This window comes from Pelobates fuscus, chromosome 6 (genome assembly GCF_036172605.1).
Source record: "Pelobates fuscus isolate aPelFus1 chromosome 6, aPelFus1.pri, whole genome shotgun sequence".
In the NCBI taxonomy this organism is placed as follows: Eukaryota; Metazoa; Chordata; class Amphibia; order Anura; family Pelobatidae; genus Pelobates; species Pelobates fuscus.
Window position 1 is genome coordinate 221,153,625 of NC_086322.1, and position 13,075 is coordinate 221,166,699.

At 38.1% G+C, this 13,075-nt stretch overlaps 1 protein-coding gene across 5 annotated transcripts in view; it reads left to right on the forward strand.

Moving 5' to 3' along the window:
* The window catches only part of ARHGAP24 (Rho GTPase activating protein 24), an 829,616-nt gene that overhangs the window by 665,059 nt on the left and 151,482 nt on the right, over positions 1–13,075 (forward strand). The window contains exon 1 of one of the 5 annotated variants that reach the window (XM_063458765.1): positions 7,006–7,515. The exons of 3 other annotated variants lie outside the window; for them this stretch is intronic. The gene's annotated coding sequence lies outside the window, so the exon portion shown is untranslated. Of the gene's footprint in view, positions 1–7,005; positions 7,516–13,075 lie in introns of those variants that run through there. One more of the 5 variants, XM_063458767.1, reaches the window with a different exon arrangement.

Below are 13,075 nucleotides of genomic sequence, written 5' to 3' on the forward strand. Positions count from 1 at the left end.
ATTTTAAATAGTCAAACCATTTTAGAACAGTTTGCCTGCATAGAGTCCCAGGCACCACTCCCGCTTCGACTACAAGGCAGTTAGGAGGAAGCTGAGGAACTGCACCTGGAAAACGCCAGATAAGAAGTCAAACAGTTCTAAAACTAACAATGGGGACCAGTGCCTGGGCACACTTGGCAACATACAATGCTGTAGTGGTTATGGAACTTAGAGTGTTCTTTTAAAATAGGAAACATGAGTACTGCTGTTATTTTTTACAGTTAATGATCAAATTGTTAAAAACATATGGTACTCAAATGGTTTTGACATAATACAGCTCTTACACATGTACAAGTAAAAGAGCCAAGAGGCACTTAGTAGGTAGAATCCTGCCCCAGACAGTGTGGACCACAGATAATGGATAAAAAGGAATGAGGGATGCTGCAAATGATTCAATGTCTGTGATTTAAAGCATGTAATGTGCATCTATCACACATTATGTTGCTCTACATCTATTTAACCCCTTAAGGACCAAACTTCTGGAATAAAAGGGAATCATGACATGTCACACATGTCATGTGTCCTTAAGGGGTTAAGGAAAGTGGCTATAACAGTTTTTGCTACCAGTAGTTAATGTTACAGCAAACTGTTACGTATTGCACAATCTGTGTGACTGTTCTTTATTTAGTGCCTTCAAGCACAGTATTTAGACAGCTAATGTCAGACATCGGCTGACAATTACATGCAGCACAATAAAGTCTTAAATTAACTCCAAACAATTGCAATGGGCTGATAAATAAGAGATGTTCAGTGGGATGCTGAAAATAATGTGTATATATGTTAAGAGATCTGCTTTCTTGAGTATTCACCAACAAATAGCTATAACGTAGTAGGTAGGTAGAGATGGGTGGGTGGATGGACAGAATTCAGAACTCATGTATGACATAGGTGTGCATTTTAGTGACCTCATTAAAGAAAGAGAACTTGTCATGAAAGGAGTAACCATCAAGATGCGACTTTGCTAGAAAATATATTGTCATTTATAGAAATGGGGTAAAACCCAAAAATGAAAGCGTTTTGAGAAACAGTTTTAAATCAATTAAGGGACTGGAAAAGAAGAAAATATAGATGTGACGGACCACGTCAGTCAATGCTTCCTAGTACATGTGAGCACCATAAGCACTGCACTGGAACACCATAACCCCCGTAAACCCCACGAACCGCCACAGCTTGGTTGAGGTCTTGCTGTCCTCCACCCACCCAAGACCAAGATCCAGCTTCCAGTGGGTAGACCTCTCCTAGTCCAGAGAGCGAAGCAAGGTGCTCTTATAAGAGCAAGTGTTGTGATCCAAGGGAGTATAATGATTATAGCAATCCCCAGAGAGTGAATATAGCTCTCCAATCCCCCAAACATGAGCCTAGACTTCATGAAGGGTAAAACAAATCTCAGTTTAATGGTAGCCACAACTGGCCTTTTATGACAGTCCCCATGCAAGGGGCACTCCCCCCCCCTGGACATGAGAGTAAACCACAGTAGAAATAAATACACAATCACATTGGCTCTCAGATCCAGGACACTCCCATACAAAATCAGATAATCACTCCCCTGTGCCTGGGAGATAATTGGATCAGGAACTATACTAATCTAATTTAATTATCTCCAAGCACAGAAAAAAACACACTTTTTCCCAAACACCCCAAAAGTACTCTAAAAATACATAAAACCCCCACAAATCGCCCTGATCTGTGTGACCAACATATCCAAAAATCACTCAGATCAGTTCATGGGTTCAGGAATTTCCTGGAAGTCTTAACTTTGACCGACCGCCCGCATGGTCCCATACCCAAAACAGTTCCAGAGAAGCAGGGCTTGCGGTTGGTACCGAACAAACTACCAAACATAGTCAATAGTCTTACCCTGGAGCTTGATCCCCTTGTTTGTGGGAACGTTTCCACCGAACAGCGCTTTTCTAAGTGTTGGGGGACCGAACGCAGGCGATGCTGGAAGTCCAGCGGTGTTCGTGAGTTTCTGTGTCCATTTTCAGTTCCATGAGATTCATGCCCAAACACCGCTGCCTGTGGAATCCATAGGAATTGCGGCCACCCAGACGAACACTTAGAACACTGCGGTGGAAATTGCTACAAAGTAGCAATTAAGCTTAACAAGCTCCAGGGTGGTCTCCGGTTTGTGCGGCTGTTTGGTTCCCGAACCAAATATAAAATCCCACAAACCAAGTCTGTTCACATAGTGTTTTAAAGGACCCATAGTCTTTTGGTAAGAGGCTGGCCAGGAGGCCCCTTCAAGAACATGTGATGAGGCTCAGTTCGTCAAAATAGATTACAAAATTAATTGGGAAAAGAATTAGATAAACTGTGTCTTAGGGTATAATAATATACAAGTATATGCAAGGGCATTACCTGTTCATTCATTAAGATTTGAAAAAGGAGATTTCAAATAAAGCAGCAGAAGGGGTATTTGCATTAAAAACAGGCATTGAATGGTCTACCTACAGTGGTTACTTTGATCAAATTTAATAAAGACACATGTAAAAAAACAAAGCAGGATATCCTTGCAAAGCCTATTAATAGGCTATACTGGTTAGTATGGGCATTATTGCTGATATATGGTTGATTAAAGATAATACTGTCTTCTAATTTGGAGTCAAATAGAAATTATGTGAGATGTGAAATTATGTAACTGTCAGGTGACTGTATGCATAATATTTTAAGGCACCCCCTGCTTCCCAAATAAGGCAAATACAATAAGTATAATTAATGTATTAACAGGACATTGCAAGCTTGAAAACATCTATAAAAAAGATTGATATTTGACAACTGCATATGTATAAATGTATGCATGTTCATATTTCTGCTCTGTTTGTTATGTATTGTGTTTGAATCTCTGTGTATTGTGAGATAGTGCAGCTGTGTAAATGCACAAAGGGTTAAAAATAATGTTAGAAATGGTTGGGGCAAATGGGATTTAAGGTTAGAGAGGGGTTACTGTCAGAGTTAGATTACTTACGGTGTTTAGTGGTAAGAAGATTAACAGTTTAACATTGGTTAAAGTTGTAGTATAAGGGCTGTTTAAAGATTATTTCATTTAGTGTTGGAGATGGGTTACAATTAATATTGGGGTGCAAGGGGTGTTTAATTTTCTTAGAGGGTAACCAGAGGATTAGGTTACATAGTTACATAGCTGAAAAGAGACTTGCGTCCATCAAGTTCAGCCTTCCTCACCTATGTTTTTGCTGTTGATCCAATAGAAGGCAAAAAACCCAGTCTAAAGCGCTTCCAATTTTGCAACAAACTTGGAAAAAATTCCTTCTTGACCCCAAAATAGCAGTCAGATGTCTCATTGGATCAAGCAGCTGTTACCCCACTAATTAGAAACTATATTCCTATATGTTATGTTTTTGCAATTATTCATCCAATTGCAGTTTAAACATCTGTATGGACTCTGATAAAATCACCCCTTCAGACAGAGAATTCCATATCCTTATTGCTCTTACTGTAAAAAAAAAAAAAAACATTTTCTTTGGCTTAGATGAAATTTCCTTTCTTCAAGCCTAAATGTGTGACCTTGTGTCCTATGTATAGCCCTGTTTATGAATAGATTTCCAGATAATGGTTTGTACTGGCCCGAATATATTTATATAATGTTATCATATACCCTCTCAGGCGCCGTTTTTCAAAACTAAGGAGATTTTAAATTTTTTAACCTTTCTTCATAACTAAAATGCTCCATTCTTTTTATCAATTTTTTTAGCTTGTCTCTGCACTTTCTCTAGTTCCATGATATCCTTCTTTAGAACAAGTGCCCAAAATTGCACAGCATATTCAAGGTGTGGTCTTACCAGCGATTTATAAAGAGGCAAACTTATATTTTCATCCCGAGAATTTATGCCCCTATTTATAGATGACAAAACCTTGCTGGCCTTAGCAACTGCAGATTGGCATTGCATATTGCTGCCTAATCTGTTGTCTATAACAATTCCCAAATCCTTCTTGTGTGTGGTTATCCCTAATTCACTACGATTTAGGGTGTAAGTTGCTTGTGTATTCTTGACCCCAAAGTGCATAACTTTGCATTTCTCTACGTTAAATTTCACCTGCCATTTTAGTGCCCAGTCACCCAATCTATCCAAATCCCTCTGCAGCAAAGCAATATCCTGCTCACATATTATTACTTTCCAAAGGTAAATGGTTTAACCCCTTAAGGACCAAACTTCTGGAATAAAAGGGAATCATGACATGTCACACATGTCATGTGTCCTTAAGGGGTTAAGGCTTTGAGTGCTGGAGTTTGAAGGGTTATTTACAAAGTACAGTACTTATATATTCTGTAGACCAGTCACAGTAATGATGTTAGAGCTGCAGGAGCTGTTGTACAATGTGTATCATTCAGAGCTTCCTCCACTCCTCCTATAAGGCATTTCCTGTGTGCGAGGCTGTCAGTGGGCAGATGGGAAGTGATTCCTTCCTCTTCCTGTTCAGTCTCACCAACAGACCCTGGAGGAGCTGGGGCAGTACTGAGTTTTTCACCCTATTTTACTGTTCCTGCTGCTCCGCTATTAAAGCTGACTGTAATACAGAGGACACTGGCCAAGGTTTCTAGTACTTATATCTCCCCACCTGCCTATTTAACCTGAAATGGCCACATTATAAGTGCTGAAAAAATACGCCCCCTAGTGGTCAGGCACCTGTAGACAGGTGGCACTGCTGGTTTATATAGGGATGGTAGACAGCCACTAAAGACAGTCTTAACACTGCAATGTAAACATTGTAGTTTTTCAAAAACTGCAATGTTTTACATTGCAGGGTTAAGGGAACAGGGAGTGTTTGATTGTATTATTCCATTATTTAGTTCTAGATTTGAGCTGATTTGTTGCTTCCAGAGAGGCTAAAATCTAGACTATAATTTCCTTAATTCAGGCTGTAATGCTAAATATAGACAGTGATAAATCTTGAGAACAATGTCCTGGTTTGCAATCCAAGTGCCCTCCAGGTGGTTCCAGGTTATTCTTTATAGTCCTTTCTGGAAACGGTGACTGTGAATAACTGCATACTAAAGTAAGAAAAAGGTAGTAGATATCTTGAAATGCTTTCAGGTGAAAGAGGTAAAGACAAACACAGTACAGACATTTGAAATTTATTGGGATATGTATAAGGAATATCCTGAAGAACAACTACTGTATATACTCGAGTATAAGACGAGTTTTTCAGCACATATTTTTTTCCGTCCCCCCTCCCTGCTTGATACATGGCAGGGAGGGGGGCTCTCACTCCCTGGTGGTCCAGTGGCATTGGCAGTTCAGTGGAGGGGGGCTGGCAGAGAGTGTTTACTTACCTCTTCTGCAGCTCCTGTCAGCTCCCTCCTCCTCCGCGCCGGTCCAGTCAGCTCCCTCTGCAAGTCCCAGTGTAAGTCTCGCGAGAGCCGCGGGGTCTGCACTCATACACACACACACTGCACTCATACACTCACACTGCATTCATACACACACACTGCACTCATACACACACTGCACTCATACACACACACACACTGCATTCATTATATACACACACTGTAAATAAATATTCAAGTAATATAATTTTATTGGGATCTAATTGTATTTAGAAATTTACCAGTAGCTGCTGCATTTCCCACCCTAGTCTTATACTCGAGTCAATAAGTTTTCCCAGTTTTTTTGGGTAAAATTAGGGGCCTCGGCTTATATTCGGGGGGGGGGGGGGGGCAGCCTGCATGGGCTGAATTGCTATTATCTGCGGTCACAATTGGAGGTCTTTTCTCTAAATTAGATCCCCAGATGTTGTAGAACTACAACTCTCATGCCTTTAGAGTGCTTTTAAATGACAAAGTATCATGAAAGTTGTAGTTTTAAAATATCCGGGGTTCTTTCAGCATATAAAACTCCGCTTCAGCTCACTTTATTTACCATCAACCAAATTGAATCTCTATTAAAGGACCACTATAGTGCCAGGAAAACAAACTTGTTTTCCTGGCACTATAGTGCCCTGAAGGTGCCCCCATCCCGCCGGGCTGAAGTTGGAGGAAGGGGGTTAAACACTCACCTTTCTCGAACGCCTGCAATGCTTTCAGTTCGGCTATTTGTTGTTAAATTTGAAATTCACATCGCATTCTCACTTTACTGAATAACCGTGCTACTTTCAGATTCCGCTGGCTCTAACAGCAAGTAACAGTAAGTAAAATGTGTCTTTTGTGAATAGCTAAAATGATTTTGCACATTGAAAACACCATGTGGCTGCTAGCATATCAGCAACAAAGCTAATAGATCTTTTTGCTTATATTATAATTAATATTGGTTTGATTCGTGTTTCAAAAACCAAATCTACTTTTCCTGTGTTTTTAACTGATGCACTCGCACAGACATTCTCCATCTTACAATATAGGGGTTTATTCACTAAACAATGAATTGTAGTAAATTAAAAACCAGATTGCAATCTAGGCTAAAATAGCCTTTAGTTCACATTTTTTTGCCAATGTGACTATTTCAAAATTAAAATTTTCTAGTTTTATTTCAACAATGAACGGTTAATCATTTTGCCCAAAAATCTATAACTTTCCAGGCAAAAAAGCCTTTGGAGAAAACGTGAAAGAGAATTAATTCTTGCTTTTTTTGCCGACAATCACTCAGGACTCCCAAGAGACAGGGGGAGCTAATCAAGCCTGCACATTTAATCAAAATTATGCAGCCATAATTAAACTTCCAGATTTGCATGATAAATGCTTTGCTTGCAGTTAGTTGTTTCTAACTTTACACAAAGGGTTTATTCCGCGGCAGAGTATACACTAGGTATTGTTAAACTCGATTCAGGAAATTCCTGTCCAGGTCATAAACTACTTGGCTCTTTTCGTCCCTAGTGTCTACATAGCAAAAAAAAATAAAAATCTGAGAATTCTCTAAGCCACTTCCTCTTGCAGTTAATCTTATTCCTTTTTAAGATGCAAAAAGAATAGAACAAGATTCTTCATTAATAGCATTTCTTCAAAGTGACTGAGAATTCTGGAGATGCTTCCACTGAACCCAGCTCACTGATCCTTGCTACCGATGAACATGACTCTGTGTTGATGATCAAATCCAAGAATGTTCAACCTTCTCCTTTTTTGAAGCTTAACATTACACATGGCACCGAGTAGTGTTTAGAACGAGGCAGTTACTAATTCAGGGATTCCCTCCCCTCCCTCCCAGCACTACCTCCTTTCCCTTTCAATTTGCTTTCCTATTGTGTTTCTTTAGCCGTAACCTTGCTATTCAACAGCATCTGATACCTGGCTTTAAATTAATAATAACAAAAAGGTGAAAAGAAACTGTTTCCTCCGGTCCTTCAAAGAGGCGGTGGTTGACATGCAATTCCTTGGTGATGGAGTCATGGGAGAAACTGCAGTAAGCAAACACAGGGAACAGATGCAGAGATCGGAAGTAACAACAGCTAACTCATCACAGAAGCAGCAACAGAGGCTGTACAGTTAGAGTCCCGGAACGATCGACTGGACTGTAAGAATTAGCAGTGGTGAGCATGTTAATAGTCGTTTTTGTCTGTAGTGCTTGTGTGTCTTATCGTCTGTCTTCTCAGTGAGCGCAGTTTAGACGTTATACAGTGTTTTATACTTCAAGAAGGAACTGATATGTGGCTAACAGGTTTCATTAAGCACAAGGATAGTCAAAAGGCTGACCAACTTAGAACTACAACTCCTATGATTAACTGACAGTCATGAGGCTGGCAAAGTATTATGGTTGTCGAGTTTACTATGGGAATCTGCATTTTTGCCCCCTCTATTAGTAGGTCCATTTTAAAAAAAAAATAAAAAAAAATTGAGGCTTTTCACAAAATACTATGCAATTTTCTAAAATATATATATTTTAATATGTTTACTTTTTTTCCACTGGAGACAAAATTTTTTTTTTTTTTTTTTACTGTTTTTCAACTGTTGCATTTTTTTTATAGAATATATTCCCCATAAAAGAATTTACATTTCTCATTTATTTATAGTATTAGGATCTTGGCATGTTTGCCAGGAAGTGTTTAGCTAAATGTAGCGCCAGTTATGGGGGTGAAGCAGTGTGGTTAAGAACACTGGGTGGCACGTGGGTGTAAGGCTATAATAAAGACCATTGCATAATCTCAATGGTATTTAGTATACGGTGTAATTTAGAGATCACTGTGCATTTACAGGTGTCATTTAACGCTGCAGGTGACAAATTTATAAAGTACATTTTTTATGTGTACTTGCAACTGTAACGATGCAGAGTTATTTGACATTTTTGATACTTGCCAGTCTTCCTTGAGGCTGTCCAATACATTAGTGCCCTCTGTAGTGCCCTCTGTATACTGCCAAAAGTACATTTACAAGTACAAGTAGGTGGTTAAACATTTCATTGCATGCTGCCATGGGTTGGCAAAATATCATAACCTATATCTCTTCCGGCTATAGATTTCTATATCTATAGATGTTCTATAGATTTCAAGTCACATTTTTAAAGGTTTTTAGAATCTATGTTGTGGTTATTTTTTCTAGTTTCATGAGAGTAAATGAAGGAATGTTCGTATGTCTGTATTTACAGAGTTAATGCTCCGGATATACATTTCAGATTCCTTTCTCAGTAGACATTAGCTGCAAGTGATGTTTAGACGGCGATGTCTATATACTTTGCTTACATTAAGCCATTCTGTGCTGTCATCTGTTATGTTCGGAGAGTTCTTGATGAACTGGCAATGCAACTCTCGTGATTATAAAGGAATTATAATATAAACAAGAATGTTATATACACAAAAGACTCTACAACGTTGTTTCTCGATGTGTGGTTCCTATAGTGCATGTTGTACATTTAAAGTGGCCAAGAGATTGCTTTAATTTAATGTAATATTAGCTATTTTTAATGAGTGCTATTTGGTAGAACATGTTGCTATTAGGGAACTACTATGGCAGGTACTTAGGTAGAAAGAATCTATTAAAAACACTCAGTTTGAAAAGGTCTAGAACGTCTGCTGTGCCTGTTCTTCATCAGACATGTGTTACCCATGTTACATTCCGTGGTCACTTAATGTGACATATGGCATAATTAAATATGGTTGGTGATTTTTTTTTCAAGTTGTCAATTAAATTTGCCAATTGTTAGACAAGCACCAACAAGCACTCGTGATAAAAATGCTAACTATTATAGTAAATAATAATGTGGTTGTTATTGTTAATATTGTGTTTGTATTCTTCAATTTCAACTTCAGTCCCATTGTATCCTACTGTGCCACAGGACCTGCCTTGCCTAATGACTGCAGTGCAGATTCCACATGACAAAGACAAACTATCATGCTTTTAGCACGTACAAGATCAGCACGCTGGAAGCACAGTACAGTGTGCACGCTTGTTATTACAGTCGTAATCTGTAATGCTATATTAGCATAGTAAAGACGCGTGTCTATATATATATATATATATATACAGATCACAGCATCATCTACAATAGGTTTTTACATCCTATAGAAATCCATTAGATATGGATGTCAACTCCCATTAAGCTCACCCAACGCATTCTAGACCTTTCCATACTACTTTTAAATGCTTATCTTTAAATAATTCTGTATTTGATATATTATGAAACTAGAGCAGTGATGATTTAACTCATAGTTTCCATCTCTAGTTCTCAATAGTTAGGGGCAGGAGAGCAAGTCCTGTTTCACCGTTCAGTCATATGGCAGTCTTTGTATATCCCTCAGTAATTCTAGAAACAGCATCACAGTTTGAAAATAGAAATTATTTTAACTAGTACCATTTAAGATCTAATCGGTATATTGCTTTGATATGAGGGATGGTGTAAAATAGTTTTTCATTGTAGCGTTCACAGGCAGATTGGAAGCCCTGATACAGAGCCTTGTGCATTACCTTCATTTGCAATTCTATTCATGTACTGGGAGAGTTAACCCACAAACTGTGCGGTCTGTAGTGTTTCATCTAACACCTCATTCCTGAAATATCTCAGATCTTCTTAATCTGTGCTATAGATAGCTACGGAAATGCGTGAACTAACACAACTGTCCTCAGAGCGCTAGACAAACCCAGTGTGCCCTGACCACACTGAAATCGCTGCTATGCTATACATACATACTGTATATATGGCATATCCATTCATAAAAGAATGCAGAGTTTTCACAGTGCAGTGAACCCGTTATCATATGTGAATTCATTAAATGCCCAGCTGTTGTACACATACGTGAATCACCAGATGACAGAAGCGCTTTTGCACATGCAAGAACTGTTAGGTGACAGCCAATTGCAAAAGGGATCTTACTTAAGGCATGTATGGAATTCAGCCAATGTCTGGTTACATTATTTAAACAGCACAGGACCGTATATTTATATTGTATATATTTTTATTTTAAAATACACAAATAGTGTAACCTCATAGTATTTGAACAAAAGTCTACTTTTTTGACTTCGTAAGCCAACACAATAGAGTTGCAAACTGTCAGCTTTAATATGAGCAGTGCTACCTAAATATATTCTGGATTTATAAGCTGTACCTGAGGATGTATTATTATGTGTTTCTAAATAGGTCTCCACTGCTTCCTCTTAGATTTTAGTCACATGTGTAGTCTAAAAGGACACAGAGATACAAAAGAAAACAGCACTTTTATGAATGGGTTTAGGGATGCCCCTTAGCCGTCAAGCTAACCATAAAGATGGATTCATGATTCACTCCAACAAATAATAGTTTAAGAGAAGGGTGAGCATTAGTCTAATACTCCCCTACGAGTCACACTTGCTCCATTTTTGAAGAGGAAGGGAGGCAGTTGTCACTGGTATTTTCCTATAAGCAGAACAGAGAAGCGGCAATAGATGACTTTAAGCTGGACGAAAAGGTAAGTCATCTTTTTTTTTTCTTTCTTCATTTATGGGAGGGAAACTAGCATGTCAAGGGGTTAAGGGACGCCTCTTTCTTTATAGCCTTGATGACTACTTGAGGTCTGATGACCACTCATCTCTACACATATAGATATGCATACACAGATAGACAGAATGTTGCAGGGTCTGTATAAATATTTCCTTAAAAAGGCTATGACCAACATTCCACAAGGTGTGGAACATCTGGGACCAGTGGCAGAAATAGGGGAAGGAAAGGCAGGACCTTACTCTTGTGGCTGGCCTAAACACTTTTCTCTACTATCTCTCTTTTTTCCTCTACTTACTCTCTTTATCTCCTTCTTTGATGTTTCTTACGTTCTACAACATTTCTTCAAAAACACAGTCTCTCGTGATGCCTTATTAGAAAGGATGTATCTATCCGAATATATAACTAAGTGACGAACAGAATGTTCTGATGGATGTACATATTTTTCGTTGTTGTATGTAAGCATTTCTCTGGTGACCCAAATTAACATATTTTTGTTGTTATGTTTACAATATCTGTGCATCACTGGGTGACTGCCCAAAATAAAATAAAAAAGAAGAAAGCTATTACCATCAACATCAATGTGAATTGAAATGCTGGATGAATACCTTATGGTTTGTAAAACCTTTATCTTCCACAAATATCCTATTCCAGATGAATATACAGCTAAAAGGGACTCCTCCAATGTGCCTGATCATGCCAGTAGAAGGCCATCATTTTATGGTGTCATGAGTAAGTGCATGGGACCAGAATTACAGAAGACTGAAGTCACCTTAAAACAGCAACTCCACTTTATTTTTTTTAATTTTTTTTTTACCAATAACAGATTGTAAGTGACACTATAGGCACCCAGACCACTTCAGCTCATTGAAATAGTCTGGGTGCAGTGTTGTTGTCCCACTTAGAATTGCAATGTAAAACATTGCAGTTTTAACCAGCCAGTAGAGGCACTTCTGGAATTTTACCGGACTTCAAGTCTCTTAACTGACACAGGACGTCCTCACGCATTGCAGGAGAACATCCAGCGTCAGTAAAGTCCCCAGAGGGCACTAAGGGCACTATAGTGTTAGGAATACAAGTTTGTACTCCTAACACTAAAGTATCCCTTTAACTTTAGTTTTATATCTCACATATAATAAGCAATTACATTATCTGAAATGAAAGAATATATGATGCAGGCCAGATAACGTCACATCATAGCTGGTGTAGTATATTAAATAATTTATAAATGATGGCACTAGAAAAATGTATTAAAGGCAAAAACAATATTATTTTAATGCTGATACCAAACATAAAGCATTTCTATAGTTGAAACCCTTGTAATGGAGATGGAAAAAATTTACAAATGCTGTTGTGTTCTCTCTAAGTTATCGATTGAAAGATGTTTGGCAGTTACCTGGCTTATTCTATTACAGTAATTGACCGGCACCAATAGAAATGTCAATACAATTCTTCAGCAATTTATATTCTACAAAATGTTAGTGGGAGCAAAACTATACAATTATCATTTTTATACTTCTTTCTATTTCTCGGCTGTGTTAACACTGGTAATGTCTTCAAACACATTCCTTTGCAATTTTAAAGCAATGCTTTATACTGATACACTGTGAATGTTAAAGGATATATAATCAATATTTATTTCACTGATGGCCCTAAGAGTATATGTGTCCCAGGGCTCCATATACAATTTCATCAGAAAGTGTTATTACTCATTGTGAAGCTATGGATTCCTCCAATAATCTAATGTGGATTTTAGTTCATCTCCATAGAGAATATTGTGAATCTGCCTTTGATTTATATGTGCACTGTTTCACTTACTCTATAAAGTATTCTACTTGTAGCTCGATAATATCTGGGAACCTTGTAACTCTCCAGGCTTAGACAGTTCCTTCATTCTACACAAGTTGTGGGAAAAAATTGAGTTTTCCCTGCAAAAGAGTTGTCCAGAACTGCAACAAGGAAAATTTGCATTAAAAGACCATTTTAACATTTAGTAGGTATATTTCCAAAGTATTTTATAGGTGGTATGAAAAAGCGTATAGTATTCTAGTTTCTGCAGCGTTCCCGTTTTTGTCCAGCGCAGAATTTATCATGTGAGCTGAAAATTGTCCAATCAAAAGCGTCTTGCATCTTGCAGATAAAGCATGCATGTGCTTAACTGGCAAATCATACAATTCTACATGAGA